Source organism: Dermacentor variabilis, chromosome 9 (assembly GCF_050947875.1).
Source record: "Dermacentor variabilis isolate Ectoservices chromosome 9, ASM5094787v1, whole genome shotgun sequence".
In the NCBI taxonomy this organism is placed as follows: domain Eukaryota; kingdom Metazoa; phylum Arthropoda; class Arachnida; order Ixodida; family Ixodidae; genus Dermacentor; species Dermacentor variabilis.
Window position 1 is genome coordinate 15271080 of NC_134576.1, and position 12357 is coordinate 15283436.

At 44.6% G+C, this 12357-nt stretch overlaps 1 pseudogene; it reads right to left on the bottom strand.

The window, feature by feature from the left end:
* Positions 1 to 660: 660 nt before the first annotated feature.
* Positions 661 to 11690, bottom strand: LOC142557960 (uncharacterized; annotated as a pseudogene).
* Between the last annotated feature and the right edge of the window lie 667 nt (positions 11691 to 12357).

Sequence of the window (12357 nt, forward strand, 5' to 3'; positions counted from 1 at the left end):
AGGCGTGTGCCACGCGTTCGTTGCGCTTGGCCTCATTTCGTCCGACGGCACCGTGCACGAAGGTACTGCGTCATCTGCGCCTCTGCAAAGCAACGAGCGATTGCAGCAATGACGTCCGTAACGGACAATAAATATTACAGGATGCGTTAGTGATTTGCCAAAGGATGGCGAGTCATACGATGATGACCAGCACTTTGATGACGGTTACACTGGTGCTCAGATTACCGCCGCCTCGGTCCTCCAAGAGAGCAGAATAAGACAGCGGAGAGTCTCTTTTTTATGGGGTTTAACGTGCGAAAACCACTTCCTGATTATGAGGCACGCCATAGGGGAGGACTCCGGAAATTTCGACCACCTGGGGTTCTTTAACGTGTGCCTAAATTTAAGTGCGCCGGTGTTTTCGCATTCCGCCCCCATCGAAATGCGGCCACCACGGCCAGGATTCGATCCCGCGACTTCGCGCTCAGCGGAGAGTTTCGTGAAGATATATAAAAACACTGCCAGTTTTCTTCGATAATGAAAATACTTCAAGCAGTTGCAAGGTTTAGCGGGTTCCTACTATACGTGGGTGCGCCAAAAATTTCTGACGCCAATAAAGTCTAACACTCTTTTTCCGTAATGCGATCGCATTGGCACCACTGCACTTCCCGCAAAGCGGCGCTAGTGAAAGTGCGTCACGTTCAGACTCTGGTCATTTCTGCACTTTTTAATAGCCTGAGAAGAAGAAGCATGCACTGTTAAGAAAATGTGCCATTGCTTGCGCGCTTCAGTTGTCAAAAACCTTTCGGCTGACCGCTTTTCACCGTCTGACAAGTGTTATCGTTAACAGCGGGACGCGCCCTGTCATATCGAAAGTTTCTCCAATGTTATCGACGGTTCTTTATGCTGTCTGTTGTCACCTAGCTATGTGTAATCTGATTTAATGTATGCAGGACGCCAATGGTGTTGAACTTTCTGGACGACACGCGGACACCAGCGATTACTCTGGAACCTTCGATAACTGATGTATAAAAGCCGACGCGCTTGACCCTCTGATCAGATTTTCGATGATCGCTGGCTGTGTTCGCCGCTGTCGCCGTTCTTTACTTCTTTATTTATTTATTTTCAATACACAAAAGGCCCCGAGGGGCATTACATAGGGGGGGGGGGATAAAATTCACACATCATATTTCAACGCAATAAAAATGACTGTAGGCAACAATCAAGCACAGATTTCGGTAGAAGATACACTTTGTAAAAAAAAAAGAAAATGAAAAATGAAAAGAAATTGGGGTAAGAGTACGTGGTACAATTCACATTTGCTGTACATGGCACTTTTCAGCAAGGCACAAGCGGCAGCTGGGTGTGGGGAAACTGCACATTTAAAAATTTATGCATATATATAACACAGGCCAGTCAAGAAGTGGCAGCTGAACATTTTATACATTTAAAAATGAGCACAGTGCTTATTGGAAGGCAGACGGGTCAGTGATTGTTACAATGTCTTGGGGTAATGCGTTCCATTCATTCACTGATAACACCAAAGGGGAATTTTGGAATTTTTTCGTCCTAGCAAACATGGGAGACACTTTGCATACATGGTCATTGCGGGTGGACAGATAATGGGCGGGTAAGGTGGGAGCAGATGAAAAAGACGAACCGCAATAGTAAAGGGAGCGAAAAAAAGACAGACGGAAATATTTCCGTTGTGTGTCAAGATCCGGAAGATTAAGGGTCTGCTTTAACGCCGACACACTTTGATATGGAGAGTAGGAGCGCAAAATAATGTGGGCAGCCTTATTTTGAATTGATTCGATTCAATCGGAAAGGTCAGCTGTGTGAGGGTTCCAAATAATTGAGGCGTAACCGAGGGTTGTTCTGATAAGGCAAGTGTATGCACTAAGTCTTGTGTCACTGTTTGCAAGGTACAGCCGGCACTTTAAAAAGCCAACTTTTTTGATTGCCTTGTTAGTAATATGCTCAACATGCATGTCCCAACTTAAATCAGATGTTAGAATAACGCCCAGATATCTAAAAGAAGAGGTTCGTTCGAGTATGCAAGTGCGTAGAGTGTTAACGTTAGACGGAAAGCTTAGCTTGGAAGCAAATGTCATGACCTTAGTTTTATCTGCATTAATTTCCGTCTTCCATACGCGACACCAGTCAGCTAATGTGGTTCAATCTTTTTGTAATATGGCAACGTAAACAGGGGTGCTTATCTGTCTATAAGTTACACAATCATCGGCAAAGAGCCATATTGTTGAAGTTATATTCGTAGCTATGTCATTAATATATATTAGGAATAATGAAGGACCTAACACTGTCCATTGGGGCACCCCTGACTTAACGCGGAAGAAAGTAGATTGGTTGTTATTAATAGTTACTAATTGAGAGCGACCAGATAAGAACTCGTTAATCCACTGGGTAGTTTTCTCATCTAACTTAAGGCTGTTTATTTACATGATAACCCGTTGATGGGGAACACAATCGATGGCTTTCGAGAAGTCAGTAAATATTGCGTCAGTATAAAGCAAATTGTGCAAAGAGTCATGTAGTTCAGTGGTTAGTTCGAACAACTGCGTTTGGCGAGATCATTTGCATCTGAAACCATGCGGATTTTTGAATAAGAGATTGTTTGCATTAAGATGGACCCATAATGTGGGATTAAATTATATGCTCAAGGAGTTTACAACAAGCTGCTGTTAGTGAAACCGGGCGGTAATTGCTTGGACATGAGGGCTCACCAGATTTATATATAGGTATGATGTGGCCAGACTTCCAATCATCTGGAACACAGCCGGTATCCCGTGATTGTCGGAAAACGAAACACAGGAGAAATGATGATACGTAGGCAGTTAGTTTTAGTAGTTTTGAGCTGATGCCATTCGGTCAGGGACTGGAGCTAAGCGGGAGCCTGTCAATAGCCCGTGAAGCACCTGCTGCAGTAACGGGGATGGGCTCGCTTGGATGAGTTATCGTAGAAAGAGAGACATTACAAAACTGGTCGAGTGGCGGTTTGTCTGTAAAAGCTTGACTGAAAGTGTTGTTCAAAAGGTCACCACATTCTTCATTGCGCACCATGCAGTCATATGCGTCCTTTAGGGTTATTACAGTGTCCGTATCTTTAGGGTTAATTTCACGCCAAAACTTTTTGGGATCAGACTTTAACAATGTGGGCAGGGTATTTTTGAAATAATGATCCTTAGCTTCTTCAATTGTTTTTTGTGATTCGCGAGCTGATTCTTTATATTTTTTTCCACACATAATCAGTTTTGGTTCGCGAGGCCTTATAATACGCTCTTTTCTTTTTATTCAGGCAATGATTCACTTTTTTCTAAACCGGGGATCATTTGTTCTTGATGTGAATGAAATCTCAAGGCTGCACGTATATTCGATTTTCATAAGAAAGTCACTGAACACTATCCAATTGTCATTAGTTGTACGATTAATAAATTCGTTTGAAGAGGAGCTTGCAAACTCGTTTAGCATGCTATTCATTTTTCCAAAATCTTCCTTTTTGTAATTGAGTATTTATTTATTTATTTATTTATTTATTTATTACAAATACCTACAGCGCCCGAGTTGGGCATTATCGTAGGGGGGTTAATTACAAACATAAATGTCAACTTCGCGAACAACGGCATCATATCATCTGTGGTATTAGAAATACAATAATCGTAATTAGTAAAGAAAGACAACACATCCAATACTAACAACATCCGATTATAAAATTTGCTACAGAATACATAAAATGGCACACTGGAAATATTGTCTAAAACAGATTCACATAAAGTTCTCTATAGCAGATGAGAAATTGGGTGCTGACACTATCTCAGCCGGGAGCAAATTCCACTCTGCAATTGTTCGCGGAAAGAGTGAAAGCTTAAATACATTAATACGACTTTGGTAGGCCCTTATTTTCTTGGAATTGTCGCGTCTTTTAGATTGATAATGAGGTGGTTTTAAATATATGTTCTTATCGATTCCTGTGTTACCGCTGTTAATGTTGTGTAAAAGCTTTAACCTGGTTATATTTATGCGTCTGGACAGCAACTTCCATCCTGGATTTTCCCTGATTTGCGAACCTCTAACTGTGTAGTCGTATATGCCCGTGACGAATCTTGCAGCCCTTTGCTGAACACGCTCTAACTTATCTTCAAGAACTTTTGTGAAAGGGTCCCAGGCTGCGCAAGCGTATTCTAACACCGGCCTAATATTTGTAAGATATAAAGCTTCCTTCAATGGTTTTGGCGCATAGTTGAAGTTTCTGTGGAAAAGGTGCAAAAGGCGGCACGCTTTAGCGCTTGTTGTGTCAATGTGGGATGTCCAGTCTAATCCCGCAGTTAACGTGACGCCCAGGTATTTGACTTCGTCAACGCATTGTACTAAAGCATTATTTATTGAGTATGAACTGGGCACCTTTTTTTTTGTTCGTAAATTTAACATGATAACACTTTGCTACGTTCAAATCCATTTTCCATTTAGCACACCAGGAACAAATTTTTTCGAGATCAAACTGCAACACACTCGTATGTTCGGCACAAGACATAGGATGGTACACAACGCAATCATCCGCATACAGTCTGATATTTGAAACACAGCCTTCGCTTAAGTCATTGATAAATATGAGGAACAGCAACGGCCCAAGGACCGACCCTTGAGGCACACCTGATAAAACATTAACCGTTCTCGACGTGGCACCGTTCAGAACCACTTTTTGCTGCCGTTTATACAAATAATCTTGAATCCAACCGCAAAGTGAATTGGGGAAGCCAAGAAATGATAGTTTGTGCAAAAGTAAGTCATGCGGTACTACATCAAACACCTTTCGAAAATCAATAAATATAGCATCAATCTCTGTACTATTGGTAAAGCCGAGTGCAACGTCATGTATGAATTCAGTAAGTTGAGTGGTACAGGATAATCCCATGCGAAATCCATGCTGGGTCGGGAAGAAAAAATTATGGTCATGAAGATGCTTAATAAGACCAGAGTAAATAACATGTTCTAGTGTTTTACAACAAACAGATGTCAAAGACACCGGTCTGTAATTGCTTGCCAAATCACGACGACCACTTTTAAATATAGGAGTTACATTGACCATTTTCCAGGTAATTGTTGAGAATTTATTGGCTTGGTAAATAATTCAACTAAGATAGGAGCAATACTGTGGGAACAGCGTTTCAAGACGTGATTTGATATACTATCCGGACCATGAGCAGAATGAGGATTAATGTGGCACAACAGAGCCCTAATTCTAGCCTCATTTAAAACGATGTCATGCATTTGGGGTAATTGTTCGTGTAATTCAGGTATCGGAGTATGACGACATGCTGTGAAGACGGAGTGAAAATATTCGTTAAAGCAATCAGCCTTCTTTGTGTCGTCAGTTAACATATCACTTTCATGCCGGAGAGCCGGAACGCCGACACTGTCTTTTCTGTTGCTTTTGACATATCGCCATAGCTCCTTAGGCTTAGATCTTATTTTATCAGCTAGCGGCGACAAGTATGTTATTTTTGCTGCCTTTAATTCTTGTTTCAAGTTTTTAGTTAGAGTTCTAAGCTTGTCATATAAGTTCTGACTTGGTGCTATCTTGAATGCCTTGTATACTCCGGCCTTCTTTCTTATTGACAGACGCAGTTCTTTGTTAATCCAAGGTTTATCCATTCTACGTCTAGATGATATCACTCTCGAGGGCATGTATTTAGCGACCAAAGACAGGATTTTGTCTCTGAACAGAGCCCATAATGTTTCTATGCTGTACTGACTGGTGTATTCCAGCAATACTGGCAGGAATAAGTGTAACTCTTCGTCTATGGTATTATAATTCCCCTGTTCATACATAAAATTTTTCTCGGGCCATTCTTGCTAACCTGTAACTTCTTGCACACTATTATTGCATTTACGACCTCATGATCACTTATTCCTGGTGCTGCCGTAACTGCTTCAACTAAATCATCATTGTCGCTAAATAACAAGTCCAACGTACTGTCCTTAGCTGAACCATAACGCGTTGGAAAATTTACAAACTGAGCAAGTTCATTGTTACGTTTAGTTCAATGAAGGCCAAGTGAAGTGCCGAGGCGCTCGTCGCTACAGGATAGCGGTCACGCCATACAACGTCAGGCATGCTAAAATCGCCCCGAAGTAGAATAGTTTCCGATGATAAGACCGACAGTGATCGTGCAAGGCTGTGAAATGATTCTACGCTTGTTGAAGATGGTGGCCTGTAAAACGATCCCACCACAAGGCTGTTACCACCAGAAACCAATATTCTGCACCAAACGCATTCTGAAGAAACATCACAGTATAACGGTACACTTCTGATTCTGTCATGTACAAGAATGAACACACTTCCCCCCTGGTGATTACGGTCTTTTCGATAAGCTATGTATTCCGATGGAAATACTTCACAATCCGATATGCCAGGGTCGAGCCACGATTCTGTTTCGATGACAATATCTGGTTGTGAAATGCGCAGAAAGCTAGAGAATACGTCTGTTTTATTCTTCAGGCTCCTACAATTGATAACGATGACGGACAGGCGATCCGCTGAGTTTCTGCTGAGTCGCGGCGGCTCACGCTTTGTTTGCTATTGAATGTACTCGCCGGAAGAAGTAAAGAAAGCCTTAGGAGATATGCAAAGGGGGAAGGCAGCTGGGGAGGATCAGGTAACAGCAGATTTCTTGAAGGATGGTGGACAGATTGTTCTAGAGAAACTGGCCACCCTGTATACGCAATGCCTCGTGATCTCGAGCGTACCGGAATCTTGGAAGAACGCTAACATAATCCTAATCCACAAGAAAGGGGACGCCAAAGACTTGAAAAATTATAGACCGATCAGCTTACTGTCCGTTGCCTACAAAGTATTTACTAAGGTAATTGCAAATAGAATCAGGAACACCTTAGACTTCTGTCAACCAAAGGACCAGGCAGGATTCCGTAAAGGCTACTCAACAATAGACCATATTCACACTATCAATCAAGTGATAGAGAAATGTGCAGAATATAACCAACCCTTATATATAGCTTTCATTGATTACGAGAAAGCGTTTGATTCAGTCGAAACCTCAGCAGTCATGGAGGCATTACGGAATCAGGGTGTAGATGAGCCATATGTAAAAATACTGGCAGATATCTATAGCGGCTCCACAGCCACCGTAGTCCTCCATAAAGCAAGCAACAAAATCTCAATAAAGAAAGGCGTAAGGCAGGGAGATACGATATCTCCAATGCTATTCACAGCGTGTCTACAGGAGGTATTCAGAGACCTGGATTGGGAAGAATTGGGGATAAAAGTTAATGGAGAATACCTTAGTAACTTGCGATTCGCTGATGATATTGCCTTGCTTAGTAACTCAGGGGACCAATTGCAATGCATGCTCACTGACCTGGAGAGGCAAAGCAGAAGAGTGGGTCTAAAAATTAATATGCAGAAAACTAAAGCAATGCTTAACAGTCTCGGGAGAGAACAGCAATTTACAATAGGCAGCGAGGCACTGGAAGTCGTAAGGGAATACATCTACTTAGGGCAGGTAGTGACGGCGGATCCGGATCATGAGACGGAAATAATCAGAAGAATAAGAATGGGCTGGAGTGCGTTTGGCAGGCATTCCCAAATCATGAACAGCAGGTTGCCGTTATCCCTCAAGAGAAAAGTATATAATAGCTGTGTCTTACCAGTACTCACCTACGGGGCAGAAACCTGGAGGCTTACGAAAAGGGTTCTACTCAAATTGAGGACGACACAACGAGCTATGGAAAGAAGAATGATAGGTGTAACGTTAAGGGATAAGAAAAGAGCAGATTGGGTGAGGGAACAAACGCGAGTTAATGACACCTTAGTTGAAATCAAGAAAAAGAAATGGGCATGGGCAGGACATGTAATGAGGAGGGAAGATAACCGATGGTCATTAAGGGTTACGGACTGGATCCCAAGGGAAGGGAAGCGTAGCAGGTGGCGGCAGAAAGTTAGGTGGGCGGATGAGATTAAGAAGTTTGCAGGGACGGCATGGCCACAATTAGTACATGACCGGGGTTGTTGGAGAAGTATGGGAGAGGCCTTTGCCCTGCAGTGGGCGTAACCAGGCTGATGATGATGATGATGATGATGATGATGAATGTACTCCCGTACGGAATCCGTTGTATCATCGCAAACATAAGTCTTGCCCTCATAAGTCATCTTGTTGTACTTCAGCTTATATCTAGCTCCAGAGTTCTGTTTTCGCGCATAAGCAATCAGTTTGCTTCTACATCGCCGAACTTGCTGGGAGTAGTCTTCACTCAGTGATATTCTGCTGCCTTTCAATTTCGAAGCCGCAGAAAGAAGACGCTGTTTGTCCTTGAATAGCCCAAACTTCAAAATAATGGGCCTTGGTTTATCGTTATTATGTTTCCCCATCCTGTGAGCTCTCTCAATTGTTTACGGTTCAACAGTAATACCCAGTTTGGCCGAGCAGACAGATATGACCTTCCATTCCGATTCATCCCATGTTTCCTTCTCGTTTTCATCGTCTATGCCGAAAAACAGTAAATTATTCCTACGTGAACGATTTTCGAGTTCGCCCTGATTGATCAATACGTTTCGCATAGCTTTTGAGAGCTGGTTATTCTGCGCTTGCACTTCTTCTCTGTCCCCCCAAGCGCAGACAAAACAGATAAATCCTCAGCTAATTTGGAAACTTTTGACGTTAGATTCCCAATTTTGTCTTCGATTTGCTTGCGCTCAGTTCACAGTGTTTCTAACTGTTTAATTATTTTGTCTTGACCTGCCAATATCTTTGGTAACGAACGTATTGCTTCCATTAGTTCACGTTCTTGCTTTTCCGACAGAGGGCCAGGGTTCTCTTCGACGTCACCAGCTAATAGTAATCTTAGTCTAAACAAAAAATCTATCGCACCAGTACAGAGACAGATACCTGCACGAACAAGAACAAACCACCGTAATGACCAGGTGGGCTCCGGTACCGAGTTTTCATGCGTGCTAGTTGGCTTATAACGGTAAAAAAGACCAACCTGAAGAAAGAGCAGCTGTGAGTGTTTCGACCGCATCTCGGCACGAGAACCCGAAGGCGTTGTCTGTAGCAGGCGTTTAAATAGTCTTTCCTCGAACAGCGAGCGCCCTCGGTAACCGGTAGTGACAACTGCTATCACGCTGGGTACTGAAGATGCATCCAGATATGGCCATAACCACCAGTCAGTGATTACAGCCGGGCACTGTCCTCCGGGGAAGTCGCGGATGTCGTTAGTTGTGCACGTGTGTGTAAGCACCTGTTGTTCCTGTTGACGTTCCGTCACTTCATGCAGACGAGGCCACGCAGTCACTATGTTTACATTTGTGCATGCGTTGTAGACCTCGCCACATCTTTCTAGGTGTCTTGAAACGAAACCAGTGCCGGACGTTGCTACGAGGATCTGAAACAACTGAAGAAAGAGCAGCTGTGAGTGTTTCGACCGCATCTCGGCACCAGAACCCCAGCACCAGAAGTATGCGTTTTAGCTTTGTTGGTTATTAGGAGTGTAGGAGTTTATTATTGAGTGTAGCCTGCTTTTGAGGGCACAAGTTCGCCCAATAAAACGCTAGTTTCGTCATTCCCAGTTTTTCTAATTTCTTCATCGTCACTACTACGTGACATCTCATAGAGGTGCTAGTGCGTTCATGTACCGAACGCCCCCGCAAAGCCGTGATCCAAGCCCGGAGTCCGAGGTCAACAACAACGTCGCCCAAGACCAACGTGCTAGCCGAAGACTGCAAGGACTGCCCCTGGACGACCAGGAAGACCACAGCTAGCTCAACAACCACAATGGCAGCCCCAGCGTCACCCATCGTGCTCCAACAACCCAGAGAGCCCCCTAACTTCCGTGGAGCTACGTCGGAACATCCGGGAACGGGGCTCAAAACCTTCGAAAGGATCTCGAGCTTCAACAACTGGACCTTTGAGGATAAGCTACGCCATGTGCATTTCTATTTGGAAGATGCCGCGAGAACTTAGCTCGGGAACTCGATGTCCCCCCTTACAACATGGGACCTGTTCCGCAGTAACTTCCTGTGAACCGTCACTAGCGTTGTCCGAAAAGAAAGGGCCGAAATACTGCTCGAAACCCGAGAGCAACTACTCAATGAGACCATCGCCATCTTCACGGAAGAGATGACAGACATTTTCCAGCACGCGACCCGGAAATGTCCGAAGAGAAAAAAGTCTGCCTCTTGATGCGAGGCGTAAACCAAGACATTTTCGCCGGGCTGATGTACAATCAGCCTCTCTACATGGCTGTCATTGATTTTGAAAAAGCATTTCATTCAGTAGGAATACTAGCAGTCATAGAGGCATTACGTACATAAGAATTACAGACCGCTTAGTAAATATCCTGGAAAACATCTACAGAGATTCCACAGCTACCTTAATTATGTACAAGAAAAGCAGGAAGATACCTTTAATGAAAGGGGTGAGACAAGGAGACACAATCTCTCCAATGCTATTCACTGCGTTCTTTGGAAGAAGTATTTAAGCTATTAAACTGGAAAGGCTTAGTAGTAAGTATTGACGGTGAATATCGCAGCAACCTTCGGTTTGCCGATTACATTGTCCTATTCAGCAATACTGCAGACGAGTTACAACAAATGATTGAGGACCTTAACAGAGAGAGTGCAAGAGTGGGGTTGAAGATTAATATGCAGAGAACAAAGATAATGATGAATAGCTGGGCAAGGAAGCAAGAGGAAGCAAAGAATACGTTTACACAGGTCACTTAATCGCAGGGAACCCTGACCACAAGAAGGAAATTCATAGAATAAAAAACGAGTGGTTTGATTGCATACGGCAGACATTGTCAGCTCCAGACTGGAAGCTTACCATTATCATTGAAAATGAAAGTATACAATCAGTGCATTTTACCGGGGCTGACATATTGCGCAGAGGCTTGGAGACTGACAAAGAAGCTTGAGAAAAGGTAAGGACGACGCAAAGAGCGATGCAACGAAGCATGCTCGGCATAACGTTAAGAGACAGAAAGAGAGTGGTTTGGATCAGAGAGGGAACGCGTATAGCCGATATTTTAATTGACTTTAGGAGAAAAAAATGGCGCTAGGCAGGTCATGTAATACGCAGGTTTGATAACCATTGCATCATTAGGGTTACACAATGGGCTCCAAGAGAAGAGTAGCGCCGTCGAAGACGGCAGAAGACTAGGTAGGGCGATGAAATTTGGAAATTTGCGGGTGCTAGTTCGAATCGGTTGGCGCAGGACAGGGGTAATTGGAAACCTTAGGGAGTGGCCTTCGTGCTGCAGTGGACATAAAATAGGAGGGTGATGAAGATGATGATAGGCAATTTTAGAGGTTGGATTGCGCAACATTTTGACGAGACACACAGAAGAGAAACACACACCACAGAGCGCTGTTTCTCTTATGTGTGTCTCGTCAAAATGTTGCGCAATCCAATCTCTAATATGCTATACCAACACGCCCACTCGTCAACCTTGATGACAGGCATCACACCGAAGAGCGTAGCTGAGTTCTTGACAGAGGAAACGAAGATTGAGAACACTCTAGAAATGCGCTCTAGGCAATATACAAAGTGCGCACGCCGCATTGCCCTAACCTGTCCCATGCTTTCTACGCCGATGATATCACCCTCTGGGTGACCACCGGAAATATTGGAGAGATGGAGGCCGTCCTCCAGGCGGGCGCGGACGCGGTTGCCGGTCATGGTCGCGCAGTCGGGCTGGCCTGCTCCCCGTCAAAGTCGGAGCTTCTGCTCCTCCCAGCTCGAGGCACGGCCGCCGCCTCATCTCCCACCCTTGGCATCATTATTGACGCGCACCCCGTGCCTTCTGTCTCCTGCCTCCGCATACTGGGTCTCCTTCTCCAATCCAATGGCAAACACACTGCCGTCCTTTCCCGCCTAGCTACCACTGTCCACCAGACCGTCCGACTTATTCGACGTGTCGCTAACCGGCACCACGGCATGCGTGAGCACGACCTCCGTCGTCTTATCCAGGCCTTCGTTCTCAGACGCTTTGTCTACTCTCTCCCCTATCTCTTTCTCTCTCGCACCGAGGAAGACAAGGTGAACTGTCTCATCCGCCAAGCTTACAAGTCAGCCCTTGCGCTCCCCACCTACACCCCCACTTCTCGTCTACTGGCGATGGGCGTCCACAATACTCTTTCAGAGCTTGTGGAGGCCCATCGCACGGCACAACTCGACCGCCTTTCTCGCACCCCCTCTGGTAGAGCCCTTCTCTCTTCCCTCCGCTTGACCCCTGTGTCCCCTGCCTGTGTAAGCCACCCCTTACCCTCCTCTGTATCTTCCATGCTCACTGTGAACCCTCTTCCAAGGAACATGCACCCTGAGCATCACGCCGCCCGCCGCTCTG